Raw genomic sequence first — 13,419 nt, 5'->3', positions numbered from 1 at the left:
GCCCCGCGGCCCCGCGCACCGAGGGGGCGGCGCGCCCCCTGCCGGCCGCTGCCGGCGCTGCGCCGAACGGAGCGGAGCGGGGCCGGGGTCGGCTCGGGAGCCGGGGAACAAACGCTGCGGCCACCGCGGCATCGCCCGGCGGCGACASCGCTCCGCACCCCGCACGCACCGAGCCTGATCGCAGCCGGCATCTCCCTGCACCTTTTCCTGCCTRTCTCCCGGCACTGCTCCTCGCACATGTCCCTGAACGCTCCCCTCACATCACCGTGCGCAGTTCCATGCACAGCTCCCTGTATGTCCAGCACAACTTGAAGCCATCACACACCGTGTCCGTATCACAGGGATGTCAGAGGACATGCTCTAGCCTTCCATGTGTCCCAAGTCTCTTCACTTACGTCTCCAGTAAGGCTGGGTGAATGACCTGTATGACCGAGAAAACCTGGGCACAAAGCACAGCTGTGTCATGTATAGAAAGATTGTGTAGTTCCATTTAAATACACTCTGCTTGAAATGTGTTTTAAGAGAATGCCACAAGGCCCTGAAAAGTTTTTAGCTCCTTTTGGGAAGACTTCTGTGCTCATGCATTATGTAATTTTGTGCTCATGTACGGTGTAATTGTGCGCTCATGCATGACATAATTATGTGCTCATGCATGAGGTAATTGTGCGTTCATGCATGAGGTCATTGTGTGCTCATGCATGACATGATTGTGCCTTCATGCATGTGGTAATTACGTGCTCATGCATTATATAATTGTGTGCTCATGCATGAAAAAACCAAAGCTAACAGCCAGAGGCCTCATCTTTTATATCTTTGGGTTCAGCAGGACATAAATGCGCCTCTCTGTCATCTACACCAAATATTTTTCCTGTGTCTATACTGAAGACAAGGCAGGTTCCTGTATGCATCRTTATGGATGGGGCAAGCGACTTTACCTGGGCCTGCATGGATAGAATGCCAGAGAGAACTTGAACTGTCATGTAACTGCTCTCAATCAACACTGTGAAGCCATCCTCTACACAGAAGAACGTGTTCCTTGGCTGCGAGCCTGATGAATATTGGAGCCAAGGAACATGTTGTTTAAAACTGATAGTAGAATGCAAAGTGAATCATGGACCATGGGCAAAGAGGTTCAAAGAGGGACAGAGCTCTATGAGCCTTTGGAAAAAAAGACATTCTGGCAGAAGGTAGAGAAAWGAAAAATTTCTTGACCATCTGGAATGGTTTTGCAGAGATTATGCCCAGTAAGTACTGGTAGAAATCAAGACTTCTGAAAAAGGTGTAAAAGGCACTAACCTTTTCTCTGGTGAACAGAATACATGCTATAGAAATCACTTGGGTTGAACAAGAAAAGGCCTCGACAGCTTTTAGAAAATAAGAGACAACTACTCTTAGAGAATGCTAGTTACATCTGACAACCTCTTACTCTCTCTTTTTTTCCTTTTTATAAATACTTCTTTTTCTCTTTGGCTCTATCAAATAGCTGCTCAAAACACCACACACCAATTCTGAGCACAATAAATTCACAGCARATAATGTACCTGTGTGTATGGAAGGAAGAGCATGAGCCAGGGAATGGAGTTCCTCCCTAACTGAGCTGATCCCACACTGCTTCTCTGATGTCCTGACCAACTGCTTAATTTGCTATTTTCAGCAGCCTCAAAGCGTGTTGCCTCTTGTCTTGACCTGGCCGCCCCAGTATTGATGTGAAGCGCTTCTTAATTTCCATGAGAGCAGAGCAAGACTTTCACACAACTTTTTTGCCCAGCAGGAACTCTTSTGCAGGGAGCCTGATCCCACGGGACGTGCTCAGCTGCTGGCAGCCCGCTCCCACTTCCACKGCCGCCCCTGGCAGCCCTTCGGTAGTAACAGGATAAGGCATATTTCAGGCAAGTCTTCTCTTGGCAGGAGGTACTTCCGTACCTGAGAAGGTCAGGTCGTAGGACCTCATCTCCTCTCACAAATACCTGCTGGCTGCCCTTCGTGGTGTGCAGAATCCATGCACGGGGGAATGCGTGAATACACCCCCTGCCTGGATGGAAGCTGGGAAGAGGATTAACTCTGCATACAGTTCAGATGTAATCACAAGCATATCAAGTTGTAAAGCATCACAACTTACACAATTCTAAAAATAAACAGAACCAGTTTGTTTCAAGCTGTTTGGCAGCCAAAGGGCTAATATATTAATAACATTTGACCAGCAATAGCCCAGAACAATAACTATGGAACAACAGATTCTATCACTTCTGAAAATAGCCCTCTTTGGAAAAAAAAAGAAAACATTTTTACAAGAGCCACAAAACAGATGGAGTAGCTTCTTTATCGGTGTTCACAAAGTGGAAGCCTGGTGTGAAAACTCTGAAGTCAAGAGGGATCTTCTGTGGGTGGGAGACTGCCCTGCCTGCTGCTGAGTGGGACATGGACCCTGTGGATGMCGCTTGGTCCAGTTGAATACATGCATTAATCTGAGTTTGTCTTTCTCAATCCTGCCTGTGCTCATGCAGAACCTTTCTCTGCCAGTAAATCCATTGATTTGTTAACTCTTGTGTGTGGCACTAAGCAGCATGGGAGCAAGAGTGGCTCCTAGCCAACAGCTTGGTATTTCAGCATCTGACCTTGTTGGAAAAGAGACAGGATTGTCAAAGATGTTAAACTTGAACACAGTGYAGTGATAGAAACAGTTGAAATCCACTGATGGCACAGGATGAAATTCACTGGTCTTCACCTAAAAATATGAATCCATGCCAGAGATCCAGAACCAGATCTGGTTTTGTTTTGGGTTTTTTTTGGTGTGTTTTGGTTTTGGTTTTTGTTTCTGGTTTTGGGTTTTTTTGTTTTTTTTGTTTTTTTTTTTGTTTCTGGTTTTGGGTTTTTTTGTTTTTTTTGTTTTTTTTTTTGTCAGTTTGTGGTTTTTTCTCTTTAATCAGAACAGTATGAATAACAGGTTTGTGAGACATGCTGCAAGGAGTTTGCCTGACCCCTTGGTGTGCCTTTGCAGGAACACCAAGCAGCCAAAGTTCATTAAGGATGTATGGAAAACTGCAGTCCCTCCTCTGAGATCTTTACCAGAACCTGGTGGTTCATCTTGGAGCACCCACGTAACACCAGTGAGTTCCAGCCTGCAGTCACTGCTCAGAYGTGCTCTGGTTCTCTGCTCACTGGCCAAGGCTCTGCCTGTCCAAAGAACCTCTGGCAAATCATCAATACAAGAGGAATGCCCTACCAAAAACTGGGCCTTCATATTTAAAGCATGTGTACATATACTGGGGAAAGGAGAAAATCACAKGACTAATAAGCTATGATTAAGCTCAGAAATAATGGTTTCCTGTTCAAACACAGAGCTCTGTCTCTTCTTAGCACAACTACCTCATCCCCAATTGTGTCTATTAAAGACAATTACTGGGAGAGACAGATATGTGTAACCAGATGTGGAAATAACGGTCAGTGCCATATGCAGTTTAAATTCTTTGGGCCTGAACAAGTTACATATAAAAAAAATTGTGTGTGTGTGTATGTGTGTGTTTGTGCACTGTGGAGCAGCTGTCAATGGGGAAATCCCCTTAGCCCACTTTAATCCTACGTTCCACAATCCCYAGGGATTAAACAAATGCACTAACATTATTTACTGTAATGTTCCCTCCCCRGGGGGCTTCAGTCCATGAAATCCACTCCAGCATTTGCAAGTTCCAGTTGTGAAATAGGCTGTGCACATTCTATATTTGGTAGCTCACAAGTACTCCTTCGGTTGGGCCCAGAGTGATGAAAGGACAGGAGTCAGGAATTCGGCCCAAGCAAGTCTCACAGGGACCAGGCTCAGGCTTGGAGCTCGTTTCTCACTGTGCAGGTCTCACACAGGCACTGAGGCATTGCAGTGAAGAGACAGTGATCGCAGGACTATGCAAGATGCTTTCCTAAAATTAAAGATGCTGCCACAGTACTAGTCCCTCTATCTRCAATCTTGAAGTTTGAAATGAGGCTTTAAATCCAGCTACACCAGCAGAGCCGCCCACACCTCTGCTTTTCTTTTCCTTTGATGAAATATGTGTTCAAACTTGTGAAATTAGTGACAAGGATTCCATCGATCCAGATGCACAACCCTAACAGTTCCTGTAAGGCTGTGACAGTGCAAACTGCACAATGCCATCGAACTCTTGTGGCCATCTGGGTTCAGCTGGTGGCCACAATGCCCAGCAATAACATAGACAAGTTTTAGGCTCCCAAGGACCCTCTGACATACTTGCAAGGCCAGCTGATTGCTCCATCTCTTGCTTAATCTTGCCGTCCAAGTTTATTACAGCTTCTTTGAAGACAGTAAACATTACRTTCTATATTAGGCTGTCCTTGCCTTGAATTCATATACAGTTTAAATTCTTTAACTTGGGYGATTGTACCAACTCAGCACTAGTTTGAAGCACCGCTGCCACAAATCAGCTGGTGAGGCACCAGAGGCAGCCACTGCTCTTAGTGCAGGTGATAGTTTGGCCGTGTCTTTCAGGCACAGCAAACAGTACAAACTTCAGAGGCAAAGGAGTTTCACAGAATAACTGAGGCTGAACCTCTGGAGGTCACTGGATCCCACACCCTGCTCAAGCAGGTTGCCTGAAGAAAGCAAGTGTCCGGATGGCTTTTGAATCTCTCCAAGGATGGAGACTCCACAACCTGTTCCAGCATCAGTCCCCTCCACTTGGGAAAGTGTTTCCTYATATTCAAATGGAACCTCCTGTGCTTCAGTGTGTGCCCTTTGCCTCTTTGTTGCTGAAGGTTTTTGCACTGATGTGGTGTCTCAGGCTGGCCTCTGAAGCCTGGCTTTGTCACGGTAATCACCAGGCCCGTGGAGCTGCGTTGTGCAGAATGCAAAGGCCATTCCTCTCCATGAGATTCATAGAATTGCTTAGGTTGGAAAAGACCTTTCAGAGTCCAATGTTAACCCTGCACTGTTAAGTCCTCCACTAAGCCAYGTCCCTAAGCAACACATCTTTCAAATCCCTTCAGGGAGGGTGACTCAACCACTTCCCTGGGCAGTCCGTTCCAAGGCTTGGCATCCTTTTGGTGAAGAAATTTTTTCTACTATCCAATCTAAGCCCTCCCTGGTGCAACTTGAGGCCATTTCCTCTTGCCCTATTGCTATATTAATCCAACACCTGACTCTGCTCCCATGGCACTGCATTTACAAACATATCATTTCATCAGCTCAAATAGATTTTTTTTTTTAATTTACAGAAAGATCATCACAATAAAAGCTATACTCATGTTACTGTTCTTCATCCTGCAACAGCTTGCTCACTGCAGTGAATTTCACTCAGTGTAAAGGCAAGTGTGTGCTCACACAGAGAAGGAGAACTCCGTGCACAAACCTTCCAGGCCTAGGCTCTGAGCCTCTTTTTAATTTATTTTTTTTATATATAGTGTACAGCCAAGAACATGAGAGAGTACCTGAGAGGGAGTCAGGGAGGAGAGCAGGGCTTYTGTGAGCAGCAGGCCCTGTGCTGCTGAGGTTAAACAGGCTGCAAAGAAGGGATTTGTGAACTCCCATCCATCTCTCTTGCTCCTCCTTCCCTCCTTGATTGCAGCTCATTTGAGACACACTGCCTGGAGTGTCAGCTGGCATTTTCTGGGCTCCCCAGAAGCAGTAGCTGCGATTCAGCACCACATTTTTCATCTAAAATCTGTTTCCTGGGTTCCCTCAGAAAGCTGAGTGCTGCTCTGTGCTACATCAGCACAGTGAGGACTCCATCTCCTGGGTGCCCTCAGAGCTCATTCACAAAATCCTGCAGCCCTCATTCCCTCTCATCTCCCTGGCTCCCAGAGGAGCAGCTGTGCTGGGCCCTCCATCCATCCTGGTCAGGGAGGAACACCCCGACCTGTCCACGAATTTCTAATTACAGATCACAGTAGTAACGTGGGGGATCTCTGTAAGGATTGCTACTCCTGTACCAAAGTAAAAATACAACTGGGATCCTCACAGAAGAACTTCACAACTGTTCCCTTGTGTTTCTGGACAAGGGTAGCCAGTAACTATGCCCCTTGAACACAGGGTAAGCAGTCTCACTCTGCCTTTCCTACAGTGCCATAAACAGGGCTTTCAAGGAGAAAAAAAATCTTATTTCCTATCTCACTGTCATTTTTTTAAATTACTGAATTCTGCAGCATTCATGGATTACTATTCACAAACACGTACCTGCTCCTCTGGCAGAACAAATCGAGTAATTTCTGTTTCTGCGGAGCCTTCGGCATGCAGACAAAAACATTTTTTATTCATCAGTGGTAAAAGGCTACAGCCATTTGACTTTAAACACAGACATGCTTCTGGGCTCTCTTCCAGGAAGTCTGTGTCACCCAGGCTTTAGATCGATATGTTTGTCTGCAAAGTCACCCTTTTGATCTGTAATTTTTCATTTTGACACAAGAAATGCCTTTTGGTCAAACTTCAGCAGTCCATTAAATTCCAGGCATAATGGAAATGGGAATCACATTGCTGGAGCCATGTGAAGATTTCCACAGTTTGGGGTTTATTTACTCATGGGTTAATTTACCCTGCCATATATTTGGGACTCAGACAATRCTGCAAATACTGTGCTGCTGCCTCATGTGAGCTCACTGCCTCCTGCCCAGTTTGGGGTGGTCTCACTGGCGGTGGCAGCTTTATAAAACACTTTGTATGTTTAGTTGTCCAACCTGCAGGAAGTGTTGTCGTGGTTTCGGACTGAGGCCATGGAGCATCCTCCCCTCACCAAGAGGGGTCTGGGCTGCTGGAACAGCCCCACACAATGGGAGGGGAGCTGTGCCCAGCTCATGGCCCAGCTGGCTCAGCCTGCTCACCCCTGGCACACCACGCTCTGTTTGCACAACTCAGCACAGGCCTTTTCTTTCCAAGGTCAAGGTTTCAGGGCTTGGGTGGCTAGGTTTTCTTTGAATCCCTCTCCCTTTTTTTTTAATTTTTTTTTTTTAAAGGTGCCAGCCATCCCGTGGAAGGATAACCCAAAAAGCAGGATCGGTGGGAAAACAGTCCAACACATTATTGATAGAAGTGGGTCTGCACAGCTTTTGGGACAATCCCCCTGCCTGGCTGCACACAGCAAGGTCCAAGCAAGGCTTTCCAATGATCTCACTGCTATTTCTGACCCAGACACAGCTCCTGCCGTGTTCCCAACACGCTGGGTTTTGGTTGCTGAAGTCTGACCTGAGGGAGGATGCAACTGACAGTCAGGAGAGTTGCAAAGTGCTGAAAATGTTATTATAATCTGACAAACCCCATTATTTTTAGTCCCCATTCATATCGTACCCTTTCAAAAGCAAACATTTTCTGTAAGCCTCTCAAAAATACAGAAAATACATAACTCAGAAATACTGCTGTAAAAACTGATTCATTTTTACATTTACTTTAAAGCAGTCACGAAAATGTCTGGATTCTGAATAACTGGTTTGTCAAGCCAGAGAGGTCAGGGAATTCTGTATTTAAATATAGCCAAGATTTTCAGCAGTAACACATCTTTTAAGTACATTAATTGTAATATGTTTTTATTAGGTAATTAAAAGGGGCCTCATTTAAATCCTCATTTAATAGCTTCTCATTTCATAGAGGTGTTATATTCAGAGGGAGGCAGCTCAGTATTTTCTGGGAAAAAAAMCAAAGATCTAAAAGCAACTCAAATGGCCACCTAAAAATTTTTATGCTTTCAGTCATGACTTGTGTCCAAAATAAACAACTCTTTCCTCAATCCACCAAAAAACTCTGAGCCAAACCCATCTCCAGCACAGCTATGACCAGATCATAAATGTCATGATTAAAGTTCATTGGCTGGCACTTCAGGACTTTAGCTATTAATTAAAGTCAAAATCAAATTTATTGCCTGAGTGAGTAAGAAGAGGGGGTGRGAATTTGGGAGGTGAGAGAACACGTGACCTGCCTCAACACAACCCTGCCCTGAAGACAACAACAAGGGCAGGATGGCACACACAGAACTGCCTGTTCCTGAACAGAAAGGATCCCGCTGTGCTGCTGTTCCAGGTGGGAAGATGCTCCATGGCAATCCTGGGACAAGGGTCTCCCATGGCCCCTCCCCAGGAATCCATGGAGCCTGTAAAGAACCTTCTTCACACACACCCGGGAGCTAGAAGGGAATATTCCACTCCTGCAAAGACTGAAGTTAAGCAACTGCTGAACTGCCTGGATGTGTTATGGCCACAGACACACAGTGCCAAAGCTTTATTAAAATACTTGGTTCTTAGTCCTGGGTTCATGGCACACGTTTGGGCAGGACCTGACTGAGTTTTCAGGATGGGAAACCTGCTTCAGGGAGAACCTCAATTTCACAACTGGTTTCGACCAGAATCAGACCCACAGCATTCTGAAAATCTCTGCAAAAGCTGCAAGATGGCTTTTGAACCAGTAGAAACATTTTGGTTTGACATTCCAATGTGAGATGAAGTAGGAAAAAAGAAAAAGTCAAAATAGGGTGTTTCAAAGCTGGAACTTTCATCCTCAAAAGCCTTCAAGAAAGGTGATGGGATTTTGACAGCAMTCTATTTTGCAAGTAAAATAGTGTCTACATTTTTCTAAACAAGTTCTAAACGGCATTTCCTGTTTTTATATCAAAACATACTAAGGCTTGTTTTGTGGCTTGCTAATAACATACTGCATTTCGTACAGACCTCCCCAAACACCTCATGCACCTGCCCCTGCTGAGAAAGGCAAACAGCTTCCTGCCCAGTCAGGCCCAGGCCAAGTGTGGCACAGGAAACAGCAAAAACAGCTTTTTCTTCAGCATCAAAGGAAACAGCAAGTTCTTTTCATAGCTGTGTTTGCTTCTTCCAGGRTTCTGCCTGTCTATCTGTGAGAAGTACATCAAACCCAGCACGTAAGGAGAAAGCACCAGCAAGGGGATTCCTCACGGCCAAGCGCACCCCACACTTCCCCTGCGCATCACAGCGCAAACACCGGCAAACACCAGCTTTGTTTTAGCTGCGATTCACCGCRTTCAGGACACGGGTCCTGAGGCAAAACGCCGACAAGTGTTCTCTACAAAAGGAACCCAAGGTCCCGTGATGCTGGAGGGCACCAGGGGTGAGCTGATGCCACCTGCGAGCTCCCCACCCRTTCTGCGGCACAGACACGGGGGGASCGGGGACACTCGGCAGGCCGGCAGCACGGTGGGATYTCTCCGGTTATCCTCAGCTTCCTCGCGGGGCTCCGGGCACCCATCTTCGACACCGACAGCAAAAAGAAGCCGCAAACGAGGCGGCGTCCGCGGCCTCCCCGCAGCGGGGTTGCCAGCGCACCGCGCTGCCTCGGCAGGCACGGACGGGGTTCGAACCCGCGATCTTCGGTTTACGAGACCGACGCCTTACCACTTGGCCACCGCGCCCGACGGGCTGGCTGCACCCGCGCGCCGCCAGTGGAAGGCAGCGAGCGGCGCGGGAGGGCCGGGAGGGGACAGGACGGGACAGGAGGRGACRRGACAGGACGGGCCGGGAGGGCGGCACGGGCGCTGCCGGCGGTGGGACGGGACGGTGGGATCGGGGCGGGCCGGAATGAGGCGGGGCGGGGCGGCCGCGCTGTGCGGGGGCTCCCCGGGCACGTGCGGCCGCGGGGCGGAGCGCCGGGAGCGGGAGCGCGGGCGGGTCCTGAGCCGTCCGCAGAGCTCGGCATCCCCTGCTCCATGTCCTCGCAGAGCTCGGCATCCCCTGCCCCGTGTCCCCGCAGTGCTCGGCATCCCCTGCTCCATGTCCCCGCAGAGCTCAGCATCCCCTGCCCCGTGTCCCTGCAAAGCTCGGCATCCCCTGCCCCGTGTCCCCGCAGAGCTCGGCATCCCTCACCCCGTGTCCCTGCAGGGGCACTCCTCAATGCCTTTCCAGCTGCCGCCACCCGCGCCGTGTCCCCGGTGTCCCCGAGCGCCGCTGCTCCGACGCCGCGGAATTCCCGGTGAAGCTTTGCTTTCCTTTCTCCGGGTGTTTCTCAGGGCAGAGAATCACAGAGCTGCCTCGAGAAACAAAGAGCAGCTGTTTGGTGCGAGAGAAGTCCTGCCAGGCTCGCACCTCCAGCCCTGCACCTGCTCGCGGTTTGGGGGCCCGGGAGGATCCCCCGGGGCAGGACCCAGCCCTGCTCSCCCGCCCTGAGCGGCACCGTCCCGGTGGGACACGGTCCCCCACGGCCCGGCACACCGGGGGACGGCGGGGACTGTCCCTGCATACCGGAGACTGTTCCGGCACGGCGCAGCTCCTGCCAGGCACTGCCACCGCTGCCTCCCGTCTCCCTGCGAGCCAAACAGCGGCATTTCCACTCCTTCCCTTGGGACAGTATCAGGCAATCTGTGTTTCCTAATATTCAAACTGAATTTTTCACGTTTTACTTCAAACCCATTATGTTCTGTTTATATAGTCAAATCATAATAAGATAAATCATAAATACAATACTGCATTATTAATATTTCCTCCTTTGGGTTTCCAGCTACCAAATATTTAGTCTTATGGCTAATGCTTGGTTAAAACCCAAGAAATGAATCAGCTCTCGTTTTTATCACCATTAGCTGTAGGGCAGGAGGGAAGAGTTTGAAGGTTGTGGTTTTGAACCATTATTTAGCTTTGCATTGAAATTTTTCATCCTGGTTTCTAGTTTTCAGCCAATGCTGGGCAGCAGAAAGTAATCGGGTATTTTTATTTTTTTGGCTTACATACTACTGAAAATTACAAGCCAAACCAAACAAATGAAAAGCAAAAAAATCCAGGCACTGTTAGAACCAGTCTGACATAACAGAGTCCCTATTTTTACTTTATGCTGTGAATTTGTAACCAGGCCTCACTGTCTGTTGAATGAGAGTCGAGTTACACAACTTTTATTGCAGGAATGCAACCTGCATTTGCAGTGTGATCCTTGCTCAAACAAACAAACCACGTGAGGCCTGAACAGTTTATTCCAAAGAGGAACAGTTGCTTTCCTGAGGATCCCATTTTTAGGTCTTCATACAAATATCATGCCAAATCAACCCAAGCTGGTCTCTGCTGCAAAGGTTTACTTTTTTGAGGCTACAGTCATTTGGGAAGTCAGCATSCCAGTGATATTCATAGCCCAAAACCAGCGGGATAGCAGGAGCTGTTGGGCTTGCAGAACTCACAGATGTTTTTCAGCCATGTCCTGCACCCTCTGTGGGCCTGGACTTTGCATTTCAGGCAGCAGGTGTTGAAGCACATCCCTCTGCACAGGACAGCCCTGGCAGGGCTCCTCCTCCCTCCCTGGCTCTGGCAGAGTGATGGGAAGAGCCCAGCTGTTTTCTGCTGCAGGGATGCTCAGTTATGCCCACGGCCCGGCCCTGCTGCTCCCAGCATGGGGCCACTGACAGGGGGCTTCAGGACTGCACCTTTAATCCAGATGGACGCAATATTTCCAGGAATGACAGCAAACCCCTCTGTTGCTGCTGTTTTTCTGCAGGGCATCCCCCATTCATWGCTCTGCACAGCCAGAGCAAAAGGACAGGCTTGGTCAGGGGTTATTTCTCTGTCACGTGGGACAAGKGCTCAGGTCAGAGGATTCCTGAAGGCCTGAGAGGATCCCTGCCCGGTGACCACTCAGGTTTTAAATAAAAGCCCAAGCACATTAGGAAAAGCCAAGGGTGGCCAAGAGAGACAGTGTTTCACAAAACAACCAGCAACGTGCTCCAGTACAACAGGGAGAGAGCGAGYGCAGCCTTTCAGCAGCTGAGTTCCATTACCTCTGTTGGTGCCACAGCCCAGCTCCTCTCTGTCCTTTCTGAAACAGTCTGTACTCGAGTCAGAACCCCTGTTACACACAATAACATCAAAATACAAACAGGCTCTTCTGTCAGTGAGCTAAGGCACAAAGATCTCGGTGTGAGGGAAATCCGGGTTTAAGCACCAGGACATATTATCATTGCAAAGTCATTTTAAAATCACCATTAACCCAAATAGTTATGGTTATACATCTGGGACAGTCTTCAATTTACTGGTCATATGCTCCAACCTCTATTTGCATCCAAAAGCAGTTGGCTCTAAGGATAGATTTCAGCCTGAGTTACGCAAGCTAGGAGAGTCCCTGCCACATTGCATGTGTCAAAGGACATTCAGAGTGCAGTGACACATCCCAGATCCCAGACTGCCATCAGAGATTCTGGACAAAGCTGAAGGATGGGCCATCAAGAACAGTGAACAGAGCAAGGGAATCATGGAAGTCATGACTTTGAGACTGCTACGCTCAAGAAAATTCGTCAGCCAAGACAACTTGAGGAGATCAGAGGCTGCTGCCACACTACACGAGTTGGCTGATGGACTCAGTGCTCCCATGAGGTGAATTTCCTCTTTGTAACAGTTCTCCTTGTCACTGCCCAAGTTCTCAGGAGTCAGAACTCCTGCAATCTATTTCCCACTCTKCTACTGCCTTATTTAGCCTGTCTGTCTCTAAATCCACTTTTCCCCCAAAAAGATCAGAGCAAGGTCACAGTCCCAGGAGTTCTAAGCTTTAATTCCTGATTGTGAAACAACCTGAGGATCTTGCTTCTCCCCAGCCCAGTAAGAACAGCATAATTTGTTGGAAACTTTACAGACTTTGTGATACAYAGTGTTGATGATTCCTGCCCCCAGAGTAACAGGTGATTTGCTTTCCCACTGTGCCTTTCTGGTGTACCAGTGACTGTTCTGCAAGTAGGTCAGTGGTACAGCACATTRCCCTGAGCTGCTGAGTTTGGGAACAAAACTGCTCTGTGCCTCTCTGGTAAAGTGGTTTAGCATGCACAGTGGGGAGTTTCCTTTGAGCCTGCTGTTATAAATCTGAATACCCAGCATTTCGTTGCTGGGAGGAATGTGGGAATGGGGAAGACYGAGAAGATAACACACAGGTACATTGCTCCATGGATTATTCATACAGTATCTTTGCTCTGATTCCCCAGATACCTACTGTGAGAAAAGCTGCCTCACAGCCTCATGAGATGATACTGTAAAAGACATTAACCAGGTTTAGGGACTGCTGTCAGTCATATGAAAGCTGTTTAATATGATCACTTGAAGACCATCAAAATGTKTTTTTAAAGGAAAAAAATTGCCTTGCACAGCTTGAACTGATTAGTGAAGTCTTTTCAAAATTCCCTTTCCCTTGCTCCAAGCCCAGCTGGAGGCAGAGATCTTACCACCTTAGACTCTGCTTGTTATTTTAAATAAAATGCCACAGGCTTGGTTCCCCAGCTTTACACCCTTCACTCTCTTTCACATAGGTGCAAAATGATCACATTTTGTTACCCCAAGGACATGAGTGACACCTGAGGTGCAGGCTGGGGGCGAGAGCAGCAGCTTTTCAGCAACCAAACTTCAAACCCATTAAACCCCCCTACAAACAGATCCCTGAGCCTTGTGCACCCTGTGGCTGTGCCAGGCTGGGCTTTGCAGGCATTCCCAGGCCATCCCTGATGGTTTATT

General features: G+C 48.1%; 1 non-coding gene across 1 annotated transcript; it reads right to left on the bottom strand.

Moving 5' to 3' along the window:
- Positions 1-9,293: 9,293 nt before the first annotated feature.
- Positions 9,294-9,365, bottom strand: TRNAT-CGU (transfer RNA threonine (anticodon CGU)). The gene has a single exon. It is a non-coding gene; the product is annotated as a tRNA-Thr (tRNA).
- Between the last annotated feature and the right edge of the window lie 4,054 nt (positions 9,366-13,419).

Source organism: Malurus melanocephalus, unplaced genomic scaffold, assembly GCF_030028575.1.
Source record: "Malurus melanocephalus ecotype Western Australia unplaced genomic scaffold, MMel_1.1 scaffold_98, whole genome shotgun sequence".
In the NCBI taxonomy this organism is placed as follows: domain Eukaryota; kingdom Metazoa; phylum Chordata; class Aves; order Passeriformes; family Maluridae; genus Malurus; species Malurus melanocephalus.
The sequence above is the reverse complement of the archived record's forward strand: the minus strand, read 5'-3'. Positions and strand labels throughout refer to the sequence as shown.